This window comes from Nycticebus coucang, chromosome 18 (assembly GCF_027406575.1).
Source record: "Nycticebus coucang isolate mNycCou1 chromosome 18, mNycCou1.pri, whole genome shotgun sequence".
NCBI classification, from domain to species: domain Eukaryota; kingdom Metazoa; phylum Chordata; class Mammalia; order Primates; family Lorisidae; genus Nycticebus; species Nycticebus coucang.
Window position 1 is genome coordinate 69,430,774 of NC_069797.1, and position 17,653 is coordinate 69,448,426.

General features: G+C 41.3%; 1 protein-coding gene across 4 annotated transcripts in view; it reads left to right on the plus strand.

The window, feature by feature from the left end:
* Positions 1 to 17,653, plus strand: part of KCNJ16 (potassium inwardly rectifying channel subfamily J member 16) — a 54,985-nt gene that overhangs the window by 26,127 nt on the left and 11,205 nt on the right. For 2 of the 4 annotated variants that reach the window (XM_053570521.1, XM_053570519.1), the window contains exon 1: positions 954 to 1,216. The exons of the other annotated variants lie outside the window; for them this stretch is intronic. The gene's annotated coding sequence lies outside the window, so the exon portion shown is untranslated. Of the gene's footprint in view, positions 1 to 953; positions 1,217 to 17,653 lie in introns of those variants that run through there. 4 annotated transcript variants of the gene reach the window in all.

Consider the following 17,653-nt stretch of genomic DNA (forward strand, 5'->3'; position numbering starts at 1 on the left):
CCTCTTTGTCTAAGCCTCCTCATTTTCCCAAATTCTAAGTGGGTTCCCCAAGGCCTCAGTCATTGGAAACCTCTTTCCTAATTACTAGGATTCTTGTGCGGCTTCCTTCATGTTAGTGCTTTTAAATATCTTACATACACATGCTAATAACTTCCAATCTTATATCTTCATTGTGGACATCTCTCCTGAGCTCCAGATTAATATGTAACCTTATCTACCTGACCTCTTTATTTGATTGTCAGAAAATTTTACAGCAATAAAACAGAGTTTCCCCTACTTCAAATCTCCTTCTCTTCCAGTCCCGCCATCCCCAGTAAATAGCACCGGCATTTACCTAGTTTCTCACAAATATCAATACTTCCATGGCTAGTTTATTCCAAATTATAAGACTGAATGATTGATGAAAAACTGACATTAACAAGAAAATTACTTCCTCTCTTATCTCAAACTTTAAGGAAGCAAACAAACGAGCTGCAAATTGCAAAACAAAATCAAAGTTTCTTGGAAGAACATCTCAAAAACTTTGTTCCTGGAATCACAAGTGAGGTCATCAGTATTCTTTCTGGGGGCCCAGGCTTCCCTGGAACTCCTATGAAATGATGTTGAGCAAGATGGTGTTTGCCTTAGGTGTAGGATCACACAGTCAGATAGGGTGTGTGTTTGCACAGAAAAATCTTTGCAGTGACAGTCACAGAGCACTTACACCTTGAAGAATACCCTTGGAAGAGCTTCGTAAATCCTAAAAAATAATTGTAAGAGAAAAACTGAGCCTTCTCGAATGAGAAGAAGTTTAGAGACAATGTGTGGCCATGTTGTGGTTGGAGGCGATTCTTAATAGTGAATAAAACCACAGAACTTTGATCGAAAGATATAGATAGGAAAGGGGGAGGGATATTCCTCTTCATTCTTGTCTTCTGTCAGCCACCAATGGCAAAACCATCTACTATGTGTAGGCATGGGAACCAGTTAAAGAAAGTATTAATTCACTAGAGTGAAGCTGAGAACTCAGCGGCCTTTGTCCCTGCTGAATGTGTCCGGAAAGGCAAAGAAGAGCGAGATTCTCCCCTGGGGTTTCTCATCTCCATGGCGGTAGGTGCTAACAGCCTCAGAAAAGAACAGAAACCGGGGTAAAGAGCCCTGAGATGCTAGCTGCAGTGCTCTTACAAGATGAAAAGGACACGGACTTTGGATTGCAACTTCATTGTCTGTAACTAAGGTAAGACAGTGGGGTGGATTACAAAGCGATGTAAGCCTGAACTAATTGCTTGCCTGCTCTCTTTCTTTTTCATGGGCATCTCTGCTAACAGTCACCTTTATACACTGCTTGCTTTGGGTCGGTCGACGTGCTTTATTGGTGCATAGTCTACGCCTGGGAAAAAATTATTTTTTCTCAGGTAATAGCTGAGGAATGCTGAGCCAAACAGATTAAAAATGCCAGTGCCATTCAGAGATCAGTTAAGGGAAGTATCGTTGGGAGACATGGAGAGACTAAAAGGATGATGACTGAGCCAGCTCACGGCACTTACTGACGAGGGACAGTGGGGAGAGGGTGAATCTTTCATTTCCTATGGAAACAGTAGTCATTCAGGAACCATATTTTTGTACACCTTCTCTACTGTTGCGAAGTGGCAACAAAGTGGCATCAAGAATTTGAAATTGTGATAAAGTATGCTGTCATCCATTTCAAATGCTTTACATCTTCACAGCTAAAAGCAGAGTGCTGCAGAGATTCCAGCAAAACAACTGCTAACAGGCGACTTCCATAAATAATAAGATCTTTAAGCTCTGAAATCTGATTATACACACAAATACTGGGCTTTCTAACTTATTTTTTTATTTTTTTTTAAATTAAATCATAGCTGTGTACAATAATGCATTTGTGGGATACAATGTGCTGGTTTTACATACAATTTGAAATGCCTACAACCAACTGGTTAACATAGCCTTTGCTGCACGCTTTCTAACTTTTAATCATTTTCATCTAGTCTTTGCTGCCTTTCAATCTGTAACCCGGACTGCTGCTAGGTAGTCAATAATACCTACCCTATCACATGCCTTCTGGTTTCCATTTTGTTAGAAGAAACGGCACAAGTTGAAAGAACGCAGTTTGTCTACATGAAAATCCTGAGACAGAGTAGCAGCCTAACCTGGGGTCTAACCATAAATGTCTTATGAAACACTTCCAGCTTTTCTTTTGAAAGCCTCCCTCCCTCCTTTGTTTTATTTTTGATGAGCCCTGAAGTCATTTTGAGAATTCAAAGGGAGAAAAAGGCAATATCCCCAGAGGTTCTGAAAACCCATAGTCTGAAAAGCAGAAACCAAATTGGCTACTGAGTAGCAGCGTGACCTTCCCAAACTCCTTAGCTTCTCTCTGCCTCCTTTCAAAAGCCTTTCATAGTATCTATATCTTAGATATTATTTAATTTCAGTTGATATGGTACCTGGCACACAGACAGTGCAAACTAAATGGAGACCATTACTATCAGCTCTGGAGGGAGGAGAAATTCTGATAGAGCGAGTGATGGGGGTGGGGATGGGAGTTAATAGCTAAGCTCAAAGTTATATCCCAGGTGGCTCGCCTCCAAAGAATACATATTTTGTTCTCAGGTTTGAGAAAATCCAAGCATAATTTTATTTTTAATGAGGAAGGTGGAATACAGTTGAAGTATCAGAAGTGGTTCTGGCAGTTGAGACCGTCTCTGACCTGCTCGGCCATGCTTCCTGACTGGCCATAGTTGACCTTCAGCTTTTGGACATCCACATTCCAGCCCTGGGCCTTGCCCGATCTGCAAAGCTCAATGTCTGCAGGTTGGCCATGCAGCCGAGGTCAGGGGAGGGATCTTGGGATGGGCTGGAATGAGAGGTGATGGGGCCAAGAAAGGTCAGGAACATTCTTCTGTGTGCACACAGTTCAATGCAGACAAATCATTCATTTCATATTTTGATCTTAACATATGGTCACCTCAAAATACCTGCTTTACTGTCATTATGTGACATGGTCTTGTCTCCTGCTGTCACAGTGGCTGCTTCAAATCAGTCACATACAAGTTTCTGTTTTATCTGAGGGTTTGAGCTTCAGGTGAAAACCACTGGCATTTATGGGACATTTACTATTTTTCAATAGCTATGTTGTTTTTAGTTCTTCTTCAGTTATATTCATCACAAGTTTGTAGTTTTCCTCATATTTTTTCAATGTTCTCTGATTTTGTCTTTAATTTCAGATTAATATGAGGGTACAAACAATTAGGTTACCTTGTTTATGTTTGTTAGGTAAAGTCCAAGTTGTAGTTGAGCCCTTCACCGGAGAGGTGTGCTGTGTACACTTACATGTGCCTGTCAGGTGACAGCTCCCCAATCCTCCTCCCTCCTCCCCTTCCTCTCTCCCCCTTCCCCTCCTTCCTATCTCCCCCTTCCTCTCCCCTTCCTCTCTCCTCTTCCTGTCTCCCTCTTACCCCCCCTTGAATTTTTCCCTTGTGTGGACATGCAGTTGTCCATCCGTTGGTTTCATATCAGTACTGAGTACATTGGATACTTGCTTTCCCCAAAACAAATAAAAATACATTATCTACCTAATTTCATTTTTATAACTGTCCTTTCTAAAAGCATCCCTTAGAAAGGGATAAAATAACACAGAAGTAAAATAACTGCTCTGAGTTCACATAGAGGTAAATTGTGGAGATGAGAGTCAAACAGATCTCAATCCATCTCCAAAAAGCAAGTCTAAGTAGTGAGGCAAAAGCACTATTTTGTTTGCATTATATATGATAAATAACACACCTGAATTATAGTAGGGTTAAGAACCTGATAAGGGGGCAGCGCCTGTGGCTCAGTCCGTGAGGCGCCGGCCCCATACACTGAGGGTGGCGGGTTCAAACCCAGCCCCGACCAAACTGCAACCAAAAAATAGCCGGGCATTGTGGCGGGCGCCTGTAGTCCCAGCTGCTCGGGAGGCTGAGGCAAGAGAATCGCTTAAGCCCAGGAGTTGGAGGTTGCTGTGAGCTGTGTGAGGCCATGGCACTCTACCGAGGGCCATAAAGTGAGACTCTGTCTCTACAAAAAAAAAAAAAGAAAAACCTTTATAGGTTTAAAAAAAAAAAAAAAAAAAAAAAGAACCTGATAAGGCCCTCATGGGATCCAGATCACCAAAATTTGAGTTTGCTTCACTTTCCAGAGGCAGCCCATCTAACATCACCGTGGGGTTCAGGGGCACCCTGTTAGCACGAGAGTAACTGATTCAGAAACAGTTCCTGTCCTTGGAAACTTCCCCTATAGCCATTGTACTGTGTTTTCCTTAATTGTTGCTCAGAAAGTTCCTGATGCTGTCTGCAGTCTGAGTTTTTTTAAGTTTGAGCCATATGTAGAATTACAAAAGGAAGATGAAAACACGTCAGCTAAAATTAAAAAGTCACAGCACTAAGCAAAGGCACACAAGTACCAAAAGGGGTTCAGATGCTCCTTCCCAATGGCATGACAAATATGGTTCAATTTCATTTTTGGAGATTCCAACAATAAAAACATTCTCCCTGATTCAAACACTAAATCTATATCCCTATACGTTCCATAAGGAGACTCTAGTCCCACTCTCTCCATCACCCTAGAGAAGGGCTCCGTCGTTGCTATATGTGAACACGGGGTGTCCTTTCTCTGCACTGGAGGGTGTGAATCCCTTGCAGTAGAACTGTTTCCTACCGTCAGCAGATGGCCGAGGGGAGTCCTTCAAAGGTGGTCATAGTGATATTCAGCAATTACATAGATAGCACTTTTTCTGGAATGAGTTTGCCAACTCAGTTGTTGAACCTCATCTCTCCTCTTTTGGAGTTTCTTGCTTTTATTATTTTCACTGATAATTCTATCCGATGAAACACTGTTTTTGTTGAAACTTTGCCTTGATTGTTCTGGGAAAGATGTATTTTTAAGCCCATGTGCCAAGCTTCTCTCTGTCTGTCCTGCTCATCTTTGCTGGCCTTCTGAGCTTAGCACTGATCAGTGCTTAGTGGAATCAGTTGCCTAAATTTCCCTGCCTATGAATTTCTCCAATCCCTGAGCCCAGGGTGTTTGACTCTATATGCAAGCCTCTCTAGTTCATGTTCTGGGGTGGGTCATTCCGAGAACAACTAAGTGACTGGCCCTAAAACTCATCTCAGGGGACACAACATGCATTTTTTTTTTGTATGTGTGTGATTAGTTCTGCTCTGAAGTTGAACCCCATTCCTAGTAGCTGAGCTATCTCCTTTTTCCTGAGTTCATGTCCCCAGACCCACCTTCACCCTGATTTTGCTTCCAACAGTTTCTTTTCTCATTAAAGCTTAAAAGTTTATTGACAGAATAAGGTACATTTCTAATAGTCCTTTCCCCCCAACATTTATTAGCTTGTGACCCTGGATAAGTACACCAAGCTACATAAGCTTCGATTCTTTATCCTTAAAATGAGAATGCTGTCCATTCCTGGTTCTCAGGGTTATTGGGACAATTGAACAGATTCAGGAACATGCAGCGCCAGGCACTTGAATAGTGTTTTTCTTTGGCTGACAATTGTTATCTCACCCTTTCCCCTCTCAGTCTGGAGATCCCCAACCCCAGCTTTATACCTGGGCCCAGTCACTTTTTTTTTTTTTTTTTTGTAGAGACATAGTCTCACTTTATGGCCCTCGGTAGAGTGCCATGGCCTCACACAGCTCACAGCAACCTCCAACTCCTGGGCTTAAGTGATTCTCTTGCCTCAGCCTCCCGAGTAGCTGGGACTACAGGCGCCCGCCACAACGCCCGGCTATTTTTTGGTTGCAGTTTGTCCGGGGCCGGGTTTGAACCCACCACCCTCGGCATATGGGGCTGGTGCCTTACCGACTGAGCCACAGGCGCCGCCGCCCAATCACTTTTTTGCTTTGGTGTGAAATGTGTGAATGCTTGCCTACCCAAACATCTGCACCCCCTTGTCTCACTGTCCTCCCCTCCCCAGCACCGTCTTCTCTTCCTTCCTTCTCTCCTCTGGCCCTCTCCCTGAGTGTCTGTTTATAGCCCTGACACCCTTTCCTCCCTATACTGTCCTCCAGGGGCTTGACTGAGCTCCTATCCTTCAACAGTCATATCTAGACCCGCCCAAACACAGCCAGTGCCCCACCCCAGTGGGCAATTCCTGCCTTTAGACCTTAACAGTCTGGTCATGGCCTTGCCTATCATTCCATGTCAGATTTGAGGCTTGCAAAGTAATTACTTCCTTCATCTTAAATATGTATTCTGAGGCCCTGGGTTATGCTTTCAGCTCCCCAGGTCTCGTTCCTCTGAGCAAGGAGCTCTGAGAGCCGCAGGCCTTTAGCAATTGTCTCCCAAGGCTGAAAGACTCAGAGTCTTGGCTGTCCCCTTCTGCGGTGTTAGGAGACATCGCTTCCCAACGTGGAAGGCACCGCTTCTACCTAAAAAAGCATGACCACAGTGATAATAGGTGCTTTACCCTTTAGAAATGAAGATGGAAATATGCTCTGTTTTTTTCCTTTCCAACCTCAGGTGTTATTTTATCTCTGATTTTCACCTGACAAAGAGTCTCTCTAATCACTTGTTACCTGTGGTGTGAATTTCTCTTTATTGTATTAATGCTGGGCTGGTGCCACTGATGGGAAAGCTTTATGTGGAGTCACTCTATCCCTATCCTTTCTCTGTCCAAAAATCACTGCTGTTATATTATAAAGCACATTTCTGATCATAGTTTGAGAGCATGCTTGAGGAAAGCAAGATGATTTTCTGTCCACTTCAAAGAAAATGTCTTTTAGCTATTCACAATGATTTCACAAACAGCCCAGAGCCAGTGTGAAGGAGAGATTGGAAGTCTGATCCTCTTAACTCACAGATCAGGAACCAGACCTACACACCAATGCACTTACACACATGCTCCCCCCCAACACACACACACACACACACACACACACACTCCTTTCTAGCATTCAGCCTTTATAATTAGGGCTAAATCTCCCATAGACTCCAGCTTGTGGCTGCAGGAGGAATTAATGCCAAGATAATGCTGTGTACTTTGGATCCATGCGGTAGGAAGTTTTATCTTTGCTGCCTTCCTCAGGATGCTCTGTGACATCACCCACACTAGATTGTGTTTCCTTTTGTGTTAAAACACTTTGGCTTAATTCCAGTCTACCCGCTGACTGCATAATCTCACTATCAGAAACATTCTTCTCCATGAAAAGCCATCGCCCATTCGGCCCTCATGATAGCATCCCTCCCAGGTCCTGGCTTCCTGTGATCTCTTTGATTGCTGAGACTTTTGGTTCTTAGTGGTTTGGTCTGATAGGAATTGGCAGCAGTTATGTGTTACCTACACCTATGAACACTAGTGTGGACATCAAGGGCTGTTATCACAAGTCAAGTGAGCACATACCTCCAAGGAAATCTTGAAACTCACCTCAGATGCTGAAGTATCTCCTCACAATGCTGCTGTCTAGAGTTATAGGAATAGTGTATGATTTCTAAAATTCTGCAAAGTCTGGTTCAAACTTTATAAACAAGAAATATACACATCCAAGGGCATGGCATTAACCTCTATATGCCATCTACGATTTATAGAGACCTGGGTTACAATTCTATTTCTATATATTTTTTTTTTTTGCTTTCCAGATCTATGGTATATAATAAACTATTTTATTTCTCTAAGATTTAGTTTGCTAATTTTCAAAACATAAAAGACACACTAAAACTTATTTTTCAGGATTTCTGTTAGGATTAGGGGAGAGGGAGAGACACAGCACTGAGCCCCTGAAAGAAGATATTAATCTGGGCTAGGGGTGGAAGATGTGCCTAAAAGCAGAAGCTGGGAACACGCAGAGAAAGCTTGATTTGCATCGCAAATGCCTTGGGGCTGGACCTTTGAGGTTGTGCCACGCGCAGTACTCGGTTGTACTTTCCCTGTTTAAATAGTTGAGATTTGGATTAGGTTTGTTCTATTGAACTGATAGCAAAATCTGCCTGGTGAACAGCACTGAGGAAGTCTGCCCACACCATGGTCAGCAGTCCCCACGTGCTCCTTCCAAGCAGAGACCCACAGCACGGTCAGCAAGCCCCATGTGCTCCTTCCAAGCAGAGACCCACAGCACGGTCAGCAAGCCCCATGTGCTCCTTCCAAGCAGAGATCCACAGCACGGTCAGCAAGCCCCACGTGCTCCTTCCATACCAAGAACATTCTTTGGTTCAGATGAGAACAATGGAGGTCAGAATGTTCTTACTTAGAGGAGAGGAAGAAGAGGTCTGTTTTGCTTGATAGTACAGCATAGACAGTATGCTTCCCATGCCCAGGGACACCACACCCAGCTGATCCCATGTCCAGGTAATCCCATGCCCAGGGAACCCCATGCCCAGCAGTCCCCATGTCCAAGTGACCCCACCCCAAGGCACACCATTCCCAGGGGACCCCATGCCCAGGGAACTCCATGCTCTGGGGACCCCATTCCCAGGAGATACCACACCCAGCTGACCCCATGTCCAGGCATCTCATCCCAAGGGACCCCAGGCCCAGGAGACCCCAAGCCTAGGCAACGTAATGACGTCATGCCCAAGGGACCCCAAGCCCAGGCAACATCATGCCCAGGGAACTCCAAGACCAGAAAATTCCGTAGCCAGGCAACCCAAGAATCGAGGGGGAGCCTTAGCGGACTGGGGGGTGCTGGAAAAGGCCTTTGCTTTTCACAAGATATTAGTGACATTTAGCTAAATATGAATAAATCAACAAGACATACATTCCCTTAGCCTGTGATGTCTTCCTTTTAAAATGTTTGTCAGTATGGGAGCTGGCATGCATACATTCATAAAGTGTTGAAAATCAGTCATTGAAGACTGGTTTCTATTTCTTCTTCTTCTTCATTTTTTTAAAATTTTTGTAATGAGGGCCACCAGTCTATCTTTCTATGGGAACATACTATGAGATTTGGGAGTTCAGATGCTGGTGTGACAATGATATTTATACATCTCAGTTAAAGAGTCAATATTTCTTCCTCTGGTCCTAAACCCTGCAAATGGAAAAAAAAATCAATTTAGTTTATAGACTAATCTTCCCATTCATGTTTTAAATTTCTGCAGTACTCCTAAGACTCACCAGTTGAATTAATTTTTCACAAATATTATCTACTATGGAGGCCCAATGGCATTTTGATCAAGTTGAAGGAAAAGACAGTTTTGTTACTAAATTAAACATTGTTCCATATCTCTAATAAGCCTAAAATAAGGGGGGGCTATGTGGTCTGTTGTTAAAACTTTATGAATAATCTTTAATGCAATCAGCTAACAATCATTGAATTCTTAAAATATATTGGAAATCTTTCTCCACATAGATACACTTTGTACATTGTTAGCGGGAAAGGACTTTGATTTGGATGTGAGAAATCAATTTGTCCAAGCCAGGCACCCTTCAAATTCCTACAGGGAGATTATCTGTTGGATGAATTAGCCCAAAGAATTAAAATTAATTTCCCAAACTGCCTTTTGCTCAACTACCCAGAATGTTCCCCTTGATTACACCTTTCTGTAGTGATGGCTTCATCTCAAAGGAACAGAAAACCGTTTTCAATGGAGCATTCTTTTCAAAGCATCTGATTTATTCCAAGTCACATGCAAACCGATTTCTCACTACTTCCCTTTCATGGCTTATCAATGATCCTGAGTCCCTTCATTAGCCTAGAAAATCAAGAATTAGCCACAAAAGCAAAGGAAGCAGCTTTCTTTCTAAATTAGGAGGAAGCTTTCAAACCTAGACACCCTTCTTTTTGATCTAACAGCATCATGTTTTCTTTGATATTATTCTACTATAGATGTCCCCATTCTCAGGGGGCTTTCTTGATCAAAAATCTGTGGTTTATTAGGAAAGAATGAGTTTCTGAAGGCCAGTGACGATCCTCGTAAGTCTTAATTACTGTCTTCACAATACCCCAGGTATAGTTAAATTAGAGATTTCACAGGCTGTTTCCATTACCTTCAACACCCTACCCCAGAGTTTCCAACTGTGTCATATCTCCTTGAAGGTAATGAAGGTCTAGGCAATTAGATGCTAAAAAGAAACTCTTAAACAAGCCTGAGAGAGAACACACCCCAGCCCATGACAGGTATTGATGTATTTAGCTAAATGGTATACTTTTCCAGTGAAGGTTTAATCCTCTTATCATTAAGACTTAAGGGAAAAGTATCCCCAGTTCTTCAAACTCAACTCTTCATTAAAATGCATAGTCCAGTTGGAGAAATGCTGAGAATTGTCACTTCATTTTTTTAAGGAAACTATTACTAACTGGGGTGGCCATTGTTTGTAGAGGCAATTTTGGATTCAATGAGATTCAAACCTTCCAAATTAGGACAGGGTGACTCATTTTTCCTCTATAACATTATAGTGGAAATAAAAAAGGTAACTGTCAAGAAAGGACAAAAAAATTAAATACATGGAAATTCAAGAGCCTATTACATATACCAACTCCTGTCAGCTACCTAAATCTTCTATTATCTAGAGTGAGTGGCAACAGTTCCTTGCCAAGGGGCCTTGAGAAGGCACAGGGTCACAGAAAGCTAATCTCATGTGACAGATAACATACATCTATAGCTCACGGTCTTATCCCAAACAGCGATCTGTATTTTCCTGGGAAGATCTTTTGCCTTGTATTTTAAGGCCTTCTTAATTCATCTGTATCCACAGGGAAAATGAAAATTGAACCATCAGCCAATAACACTTGCTTTATTTTCCTCTCCTATAAAGATGTCCTGAGTTTTCATTTTGACAGCTTAAAACAGAAACTCCATCATTTAAAGGTCAAAGAAGTTGTAGACACTATCCAGGGAGTTCCTGGTCTCTGAGCAAATGACATCTGTGAGTTTAAAGATTCCCAGCAGATTGAATGGACTAATAAATAGACACTCTGTAAACTGCCAAAGAGGACAATTTGCAGGCAGTTCTTGCAAATTGGAAAAAAAAAGCAACACAGTTTGAAAAGACTTGCATTTCTGTTGACATATCATAAACACTGAACTTTGAGAAAATCAAAAGCCATGACACATATACTTTCCATAAATTATATTTGCTTTGAAATAAACAGTTAGGTTCCACCAAAGCAGCCCCCCAAAAACACTACATGGGAGTTGTTGAAGGTCAGTCACAGCAACCTGGCATTTAGAACCATAATGAAGACTGTTGTCACTCTGGTGAAAAAAGCAAAGTGGTGACTGGTACAACATGACTTCTATTCTTAGAGATACAGAACTCTGTCATGTCTCCCTGAGGATAATGAAGGTCAAGGCAATTAGAGGCTAAAAGGGAACTCTTAAACAAGCCTTAAGCTCTTAAACGGGCCTGAGAAATTGCCAGTCTTATAATTTATGGTGGAAAAAGAACGGCAGTGAGCACTCCTTTTCTCTCATTTGGTTCTGCACATTAATGACAACAGAGACCTATGTGAAATGATCCCAGTTTCCAGGAGTTCTTTGATTCAGTTGAGATTATCGTTATAGCTAGAAAGCACTGTGAGTAAAAACTGTCTGTCAGGTACTGAGAAAGGAGGTTTGGGAGCTCGGCTTCATTTTATCCTTATAACAATCTATTGGTCTATTTTCACTTGAGCAAATAGAGGCTCAGAGACGTTAACTGGCTTGTGCAAGAGTTGTTCTTACTTAGTGATCAAGCAGGAAATGGAACTCAAACTCCAGTCTATCAGAATCTAGAAACTCTAAGGTAGTAGCTCTTCATCTCTGGGATACATTAACAATCAACCAGGGACCAACCTAAATAAGAATGATGAGGGTGGACCCAGGATCTGCAAGTGCAATACTCCTTAGAATTCTGGAAGCGCACTAGTTCGTAGACTATGCTTTAAAAATCACCACCATACTTCCTGCTTGTAGGGGCAGCTGGATGTGGTAGGGCTCTTCAGCAATAGGTATTAAGAACCAAATAGCTAGGGCTATCTATTTAGGCTGATTTGCATCAGAAATACATAACTACTCTCCTCAGCTTTCATCCATTTAAAGGACCATATCTTTGGGTTTTAAAAATTCTATCAATATTGACTGTAGTCAAGTTGCAAAAACAGCAAAGTTTTGAACACTTCTCTACAAAGTTATCGAAAATATTAAGATAAGAGAAATATTCCTAAAACAGACTTTGTTATACTAAGCCAAGAAAGGGAGGGATTAGCAATTTAGTATGGTTTGGAACAGGGAAGGGGTACAAGCGGGCACTGGAAAGCAGAACTAAATTTTGATGCCTGTTTAACTTTCATTCTGCATTTAAGGACCCCTGATTTGTTACCAACCGCTTTCTAGATTTCTCTAATGGGTCTCCCATGGCCAGATCTGACCCGACTCCCTCTTCCTCCCATCTCCTTGTTTTAAATGAGATCTGGTTTTACTTAGATGAATTAAATGTCACTATATTTGTTTCTGTGAATTGTTCCAGCAAAAATTACAGCATTGATGTCTGACTTTAAATGTCTGTAAGACTGTCTGCCTCCCTGAACTATTTATAGCTGTCTTATAAAAGGTCTAATAAATGTTTTTAGATTGCTATTGGTTTGTTTTTCCTTGGCAAAACCTCAGAACTGGTATGCTTCAAAGGATCAACTGGAAATACCTACGGTATTGTTATTTCGACAGAAGTTGTACACGTCTATCATAAAACCTTGGAGAAGATAAATGCATGAATAGAAGGAAAAGGAGCTTGGAAAATAATGGAACCAAACAGACAGGGCCACAAGTAACATTTTGTTATATATCATTCTGTCTTTTCTCCATGTTTACGTATATTTAAACTTAAAAAAGTATTGCTTTATAATCTCCTTTTTATATTCATTACACAAAATGTTCAAACATATTTTCTTATCATTCTTTTACTCCATCACTTCTAATGGCTACAGAGTAATTATATGTTTGTGCCGTTACCTAGGAAACTAATTCCACATTTATAACATGCCTCGGTGACAGCCAAATTTTATCACTACAAATATCTGTCCAGAGTAGTCATGTCATTGTGGTTATCTATGATTATTTCTTTAGAATGAATTTTTACAAATGGAATTGCTGGATCGGAGGGCATACCAAATTTATAGACGATTGTCAAATAGAGCTTACCTCCAGAAATACAGTACAATCACTGTAAGTTGACCACTCAAGATACTGTAACTAGTCAAAATAATAGAGCTGGTCAACTTAAGGGCTGGCCTACTGTAATGATTCATCATGTGGTGCATGTACCGTCTATGAAAATTAGGTCGACTTAAGGAGCTGGCCAATGTCAGGAGATGGTCAACTGTGGAGCTTCTACTGTAGTTCAAAATCAGTGTATATATTTGAAATGTATTTTTTAAAATGAAAATATAATAGGGCAGCACCTGTGGCTCAAAGGAGTAGGGCGCCAGCCCCATATGCCAGAACCCAGCCCCAGGCCAGAAACTGCAAAAAAAAAAAAAAAAATGAAAATGAAAATATAATAACTTGTATTAATATTGGAGAAGTCACACATCTAGTGATTCAGTTATAGATTTAGTATATTTAATTAAACACTCTTTAATGCAAGGCACAATTTTAAAAAGATCTAGATTTCCAGAGAGTTCTGTAATGTAGTTATATACATGCAATTGTTACATTGAGATCTACAGGCAATTGTAAGAAAGCTACTGAGCAAACACAAACAGTATGACTTCTTTGTTTTGTTAACTATCTATAAACTGGCAGCTGTGAAAGAGGAAAGAGAAAATAAATGGAAAGAATTGAGAACTAGCATTTGGAGGACTGTGGACCCTGATGTTTTTATGGTTCTAAGAGTGTGATTCTCTTACTAGGACTGAAATTGCCTTGAGAAGAAATATCATCTTCATGTTGTTCAATTATTTATTCTTTCTTTCTCTCAAAGTGTAATTAGTAAGTTCTAGCTGCTTACTATATACAGAGAGGTCAGTGAGACGTATGACCCTTTTTTCATGGAGGTCTAAATCTATTCCATGGGCAATCCAGTCAACCAAAATAACCAGTTTATGACAGGAACATCATTGGGTATTGGAACAGGGTGTGGCAAACTTTTCTGTAAGCAGCCAAAGAAGATAATATTCAGGATAGTAAATGTTTTAGCCTGTGCAGACCACAGGTTCTCAGACCTAGTCAACTCTGCAAGTTTGATTCATGTAAGGAAGAATTTTCTTCATCTATTATGCACATGAGGGCATCACAGGAAAGAAAAGTGAATGCTCAAGATACCGATGAGATGCAAAAGCTCATTATACCTTCCCCATAAGGAAGAAGGAAGGGGGAGGTAGGCAACTTATGGGGTGTAAATGATTTGGGGGAAAGAAGAATGGGCTCTTAGAAAAACAGATGAGAGTCTGTGACAAAGAGGGTCTGCATGTGGCCTGGACTTCCAGTCATCTCTCCTGTGATGCCTGGTAATCTTAGTTAATGAAACTTCGGAGAAGATCAATGACATTGAGCTCTCTTTGGACGACCTGTCCCTAGACAGATAAAAGGACATTGGAGAAACATTCTGCCAGTTTCCCCTGTCCCAGTGTGCCCTCGCTCAGAGTAATTAGCACACTACAGGGGCATATTTGGGGGTGACATTCCCAAATACCTTTAGTGCCAGTAAACTATGAACTGCTTGTGTTCCAATAAATATTTACAAAAACAACCTGAGATTCGGCTCTCAGGCTACAGCTTTCTGATTCTCATGTTAGTAGAAAGGAAAGACACAGTGAAGGTCTCTACCTGTCTTGGAACAGTGAAAGAGAGGTTGTAGGAGACACTTCAGAGAGGTGGACAGAGGTCGGGTGTGCACAGTCTGTGTACAATACAGATTATGCAAATTACTCTTAATTCCAATGGGAAGACACCCAAGAGCTTGAAACTAAGAGTGGCATGTCTTGTTTTGTTTTCTTTTCGTTGTTGTTGTTGTTTTAAAGGACAACAGGTTGAAGTACAGCAAGGGCAAAAATAAGAGACCTTTTACAACACTGTTGCTATGGTCCAGTGAAGGAAGGCATGGCCCATTGAAGACATGGTGGTTTTGACAAGAGTGAGAAGTGTTTAGATTTAAGAGCTATTGTAATGTAAGGACTTGCAAAACTTAATAGTTTCCACGATGGGGTAAGAAAGAGTGATTAGGACATATTCTTGTATATGGGAGGTATTTTACAATTTAAACTGAATTTTGTTGTTGTTGTTGTTCAAGCAACCAAAAATGTCCTTCTTTAACGCAAGCAGAAGAAAATATTATGGAAACAATATCAGGTAGCTTATTGCATCCCATATGGAGAAAGAGAACTTGATTTGAGTAGAACCAAAAGGCAAGGAAAAATGAAAATCTTGTGTCAGAGACCACCTTCTGAAGAGCTAGGACTCCTGTCTTTTTCCCTGGACACTTAGATATGCCCCAGCTCACCAGTGGCCTCTTGCCTCCCAGTAACTGCCTTAAACTATAGGATACAGCACCTTCATGTCCTTTCCTCAAGGTGCAGCTTTGTTTGTGAAGTTCTGATCAGTCACTCCTAGGTAATGTGCTCCAGCTTTAGGGTGAAAAACATCCTCATCAGAGGTGGCTTTTGCCACGTCCACTGGCATCATCCTCATCCCAGCCAGGCTCATCTCAAACCTGGATGTCGAAATAGCTTCCTGGCTTACCTCCCGCCATCTCTTACATTTCTCCAAGCAATTTTCCAGTGGACAGCTATGTGATCTTTTTAAAATGAGAAAGATAGTATTATGCAATGCCCTTCGTGAAGATACTTCAATAGCTTTTACTGTTCTTGGGAGAAAGATTCACATCTTTAATTCTGTCTATGAGATATTTCAGCCTGTGGCTTGGTCTCTCTTTCTAGCCACAGCTCTTCCTAGTTCCCACCCCTGACCACTTACGGGTCTTTGGAAAGAATGGCCTTTACTTCTTTTAGTCACAGAGCCTTCACAAATACTGTTTGTTTCCTCCACCTGGAAAGCAGTGTTTTCTCTGTCCTAATTTGGTTGCTTCCTATTTCTCTTTTAGATGATAGTTTGGACATCTTTGTCTCCAAGCCTGGGTAAGACCTAATGTGATGAGGAATCAGAGGAGAGAAATATATATAAATGAAGGGTTAAAGGAGGACTATCAATAAAGAGAGCTTCTGGCTGTTTTTCATTTATTCCTCAAAAAAACATTTTGAGATAAATGAACAATTATTCCCGTGTTTTAAATACATGCAGTGAAGCTTAAAGATGCACATAGCTAAGAGGTAGTGGAAGCGTAACCAGCATCCCCATCTTCCATCTCAATGTTCCTACCCTTCGCCCGTTCTGCTGTGGGATGACTTTGTGGAGCTCGGGCTGTACCATGCCAGCAGGTTAAGAATCATCATTCTGAACGACAGAGGCAAGAGATGAGTTAAAAAAAAAAAAAAAAAAACTGCTTTGTAAACCAGGCTAAACCAGGTGACAGATCAAGAAAGCCTGAATTTAATGATAAAATGCAGATGGGTTCCTGTAATGATAACTTCTTATGATAAGTAGGAATTAAAATTAGCATGGAACAGGGATGCAACAGCCAAACTACACCTATAAATAGTGACAGCCTTAACAACCAAATAGTGACTGTGCCTCAAACAAAACACGAGGGAGGGGCGGTGCCTGTGGCTCAGTGAGCAGGGCACCGGCCCCATATCCCGAGGGTGGCGGGTTCAAACCTGGCCCCGGCCAAACTGCAACCAAAAAATAGCCGGGCGTTGTGGCGGGCGCCTGTAGTCCCAGCTGCTCAGGAGGCTGAGGCAGGAGAATCGCCTAAGCCCAGGAGTTGGAGGTTGCTGTGAGCTGTGTGCCGCCACAGCACACTACCGAGGGCGATAAAGTGAAACTCTGTCTCTACAGAAAAAAAAAAAAAAAAAAAAAAACAGGAGGGAGAACAGGGTCTGAGGTGAGTGAGAGCACTCTTACCTAAGGCGAGGAGTGAAAAGCATTCTTTCAATTTGAATGTCAGGTCCTTGGCCAAACTTTTTTTTTTTTTCATTAAATCATAAACAGGTAGATCATGTATACATTAATGTATTTATGGGGTACAATGTGCTGATTTCATATAAATGTCTTAACACGATCATTAAGTTAATGAGGTGAGGGATATATTGGCCAAACTTTCTATGATGCCCTTCCCCATACCAACACTTTATCTTGCTTCCTCAGTGACTGTTATTACTGTTACCAATTGACCATTTCTTTTGTTGTTTTCCTACTTATCCCTAAAAGTATGTGGGACTGGCATAGTAGGAACTCAGTTTACAAAAGTGAATTAAAAAACTAGAATGAAAGCTATAACCCAATTATAGCCCAAGAAGAAGGGGAAAGGGGAGAGGGAGCAAAGGGGAGGGGGGAGGATGGGTGGAGGGAGGGTCATTGGTGGGACCCTACAGTGCACCTTACAAGGGTGTCTGTGAAATTTAATAAATGTAGAATATAGATGTCTTAACACAATAACTAAGAAAATGCTGTGAAGGCTATGTTAACCAGTTTGATGAGAATATTTCAAATTATATATAAAACCAGCACATTGTACCCCATGATTGTATTGATGTGCATAGCTATGATTTAATAATTAATAAAAAAAAACTAGAATGAAATTAATCGGAAACAGATTCTTCAATGGAAAATTGAGAGACTGTAGAATAAGTGCTTTCTTTATACA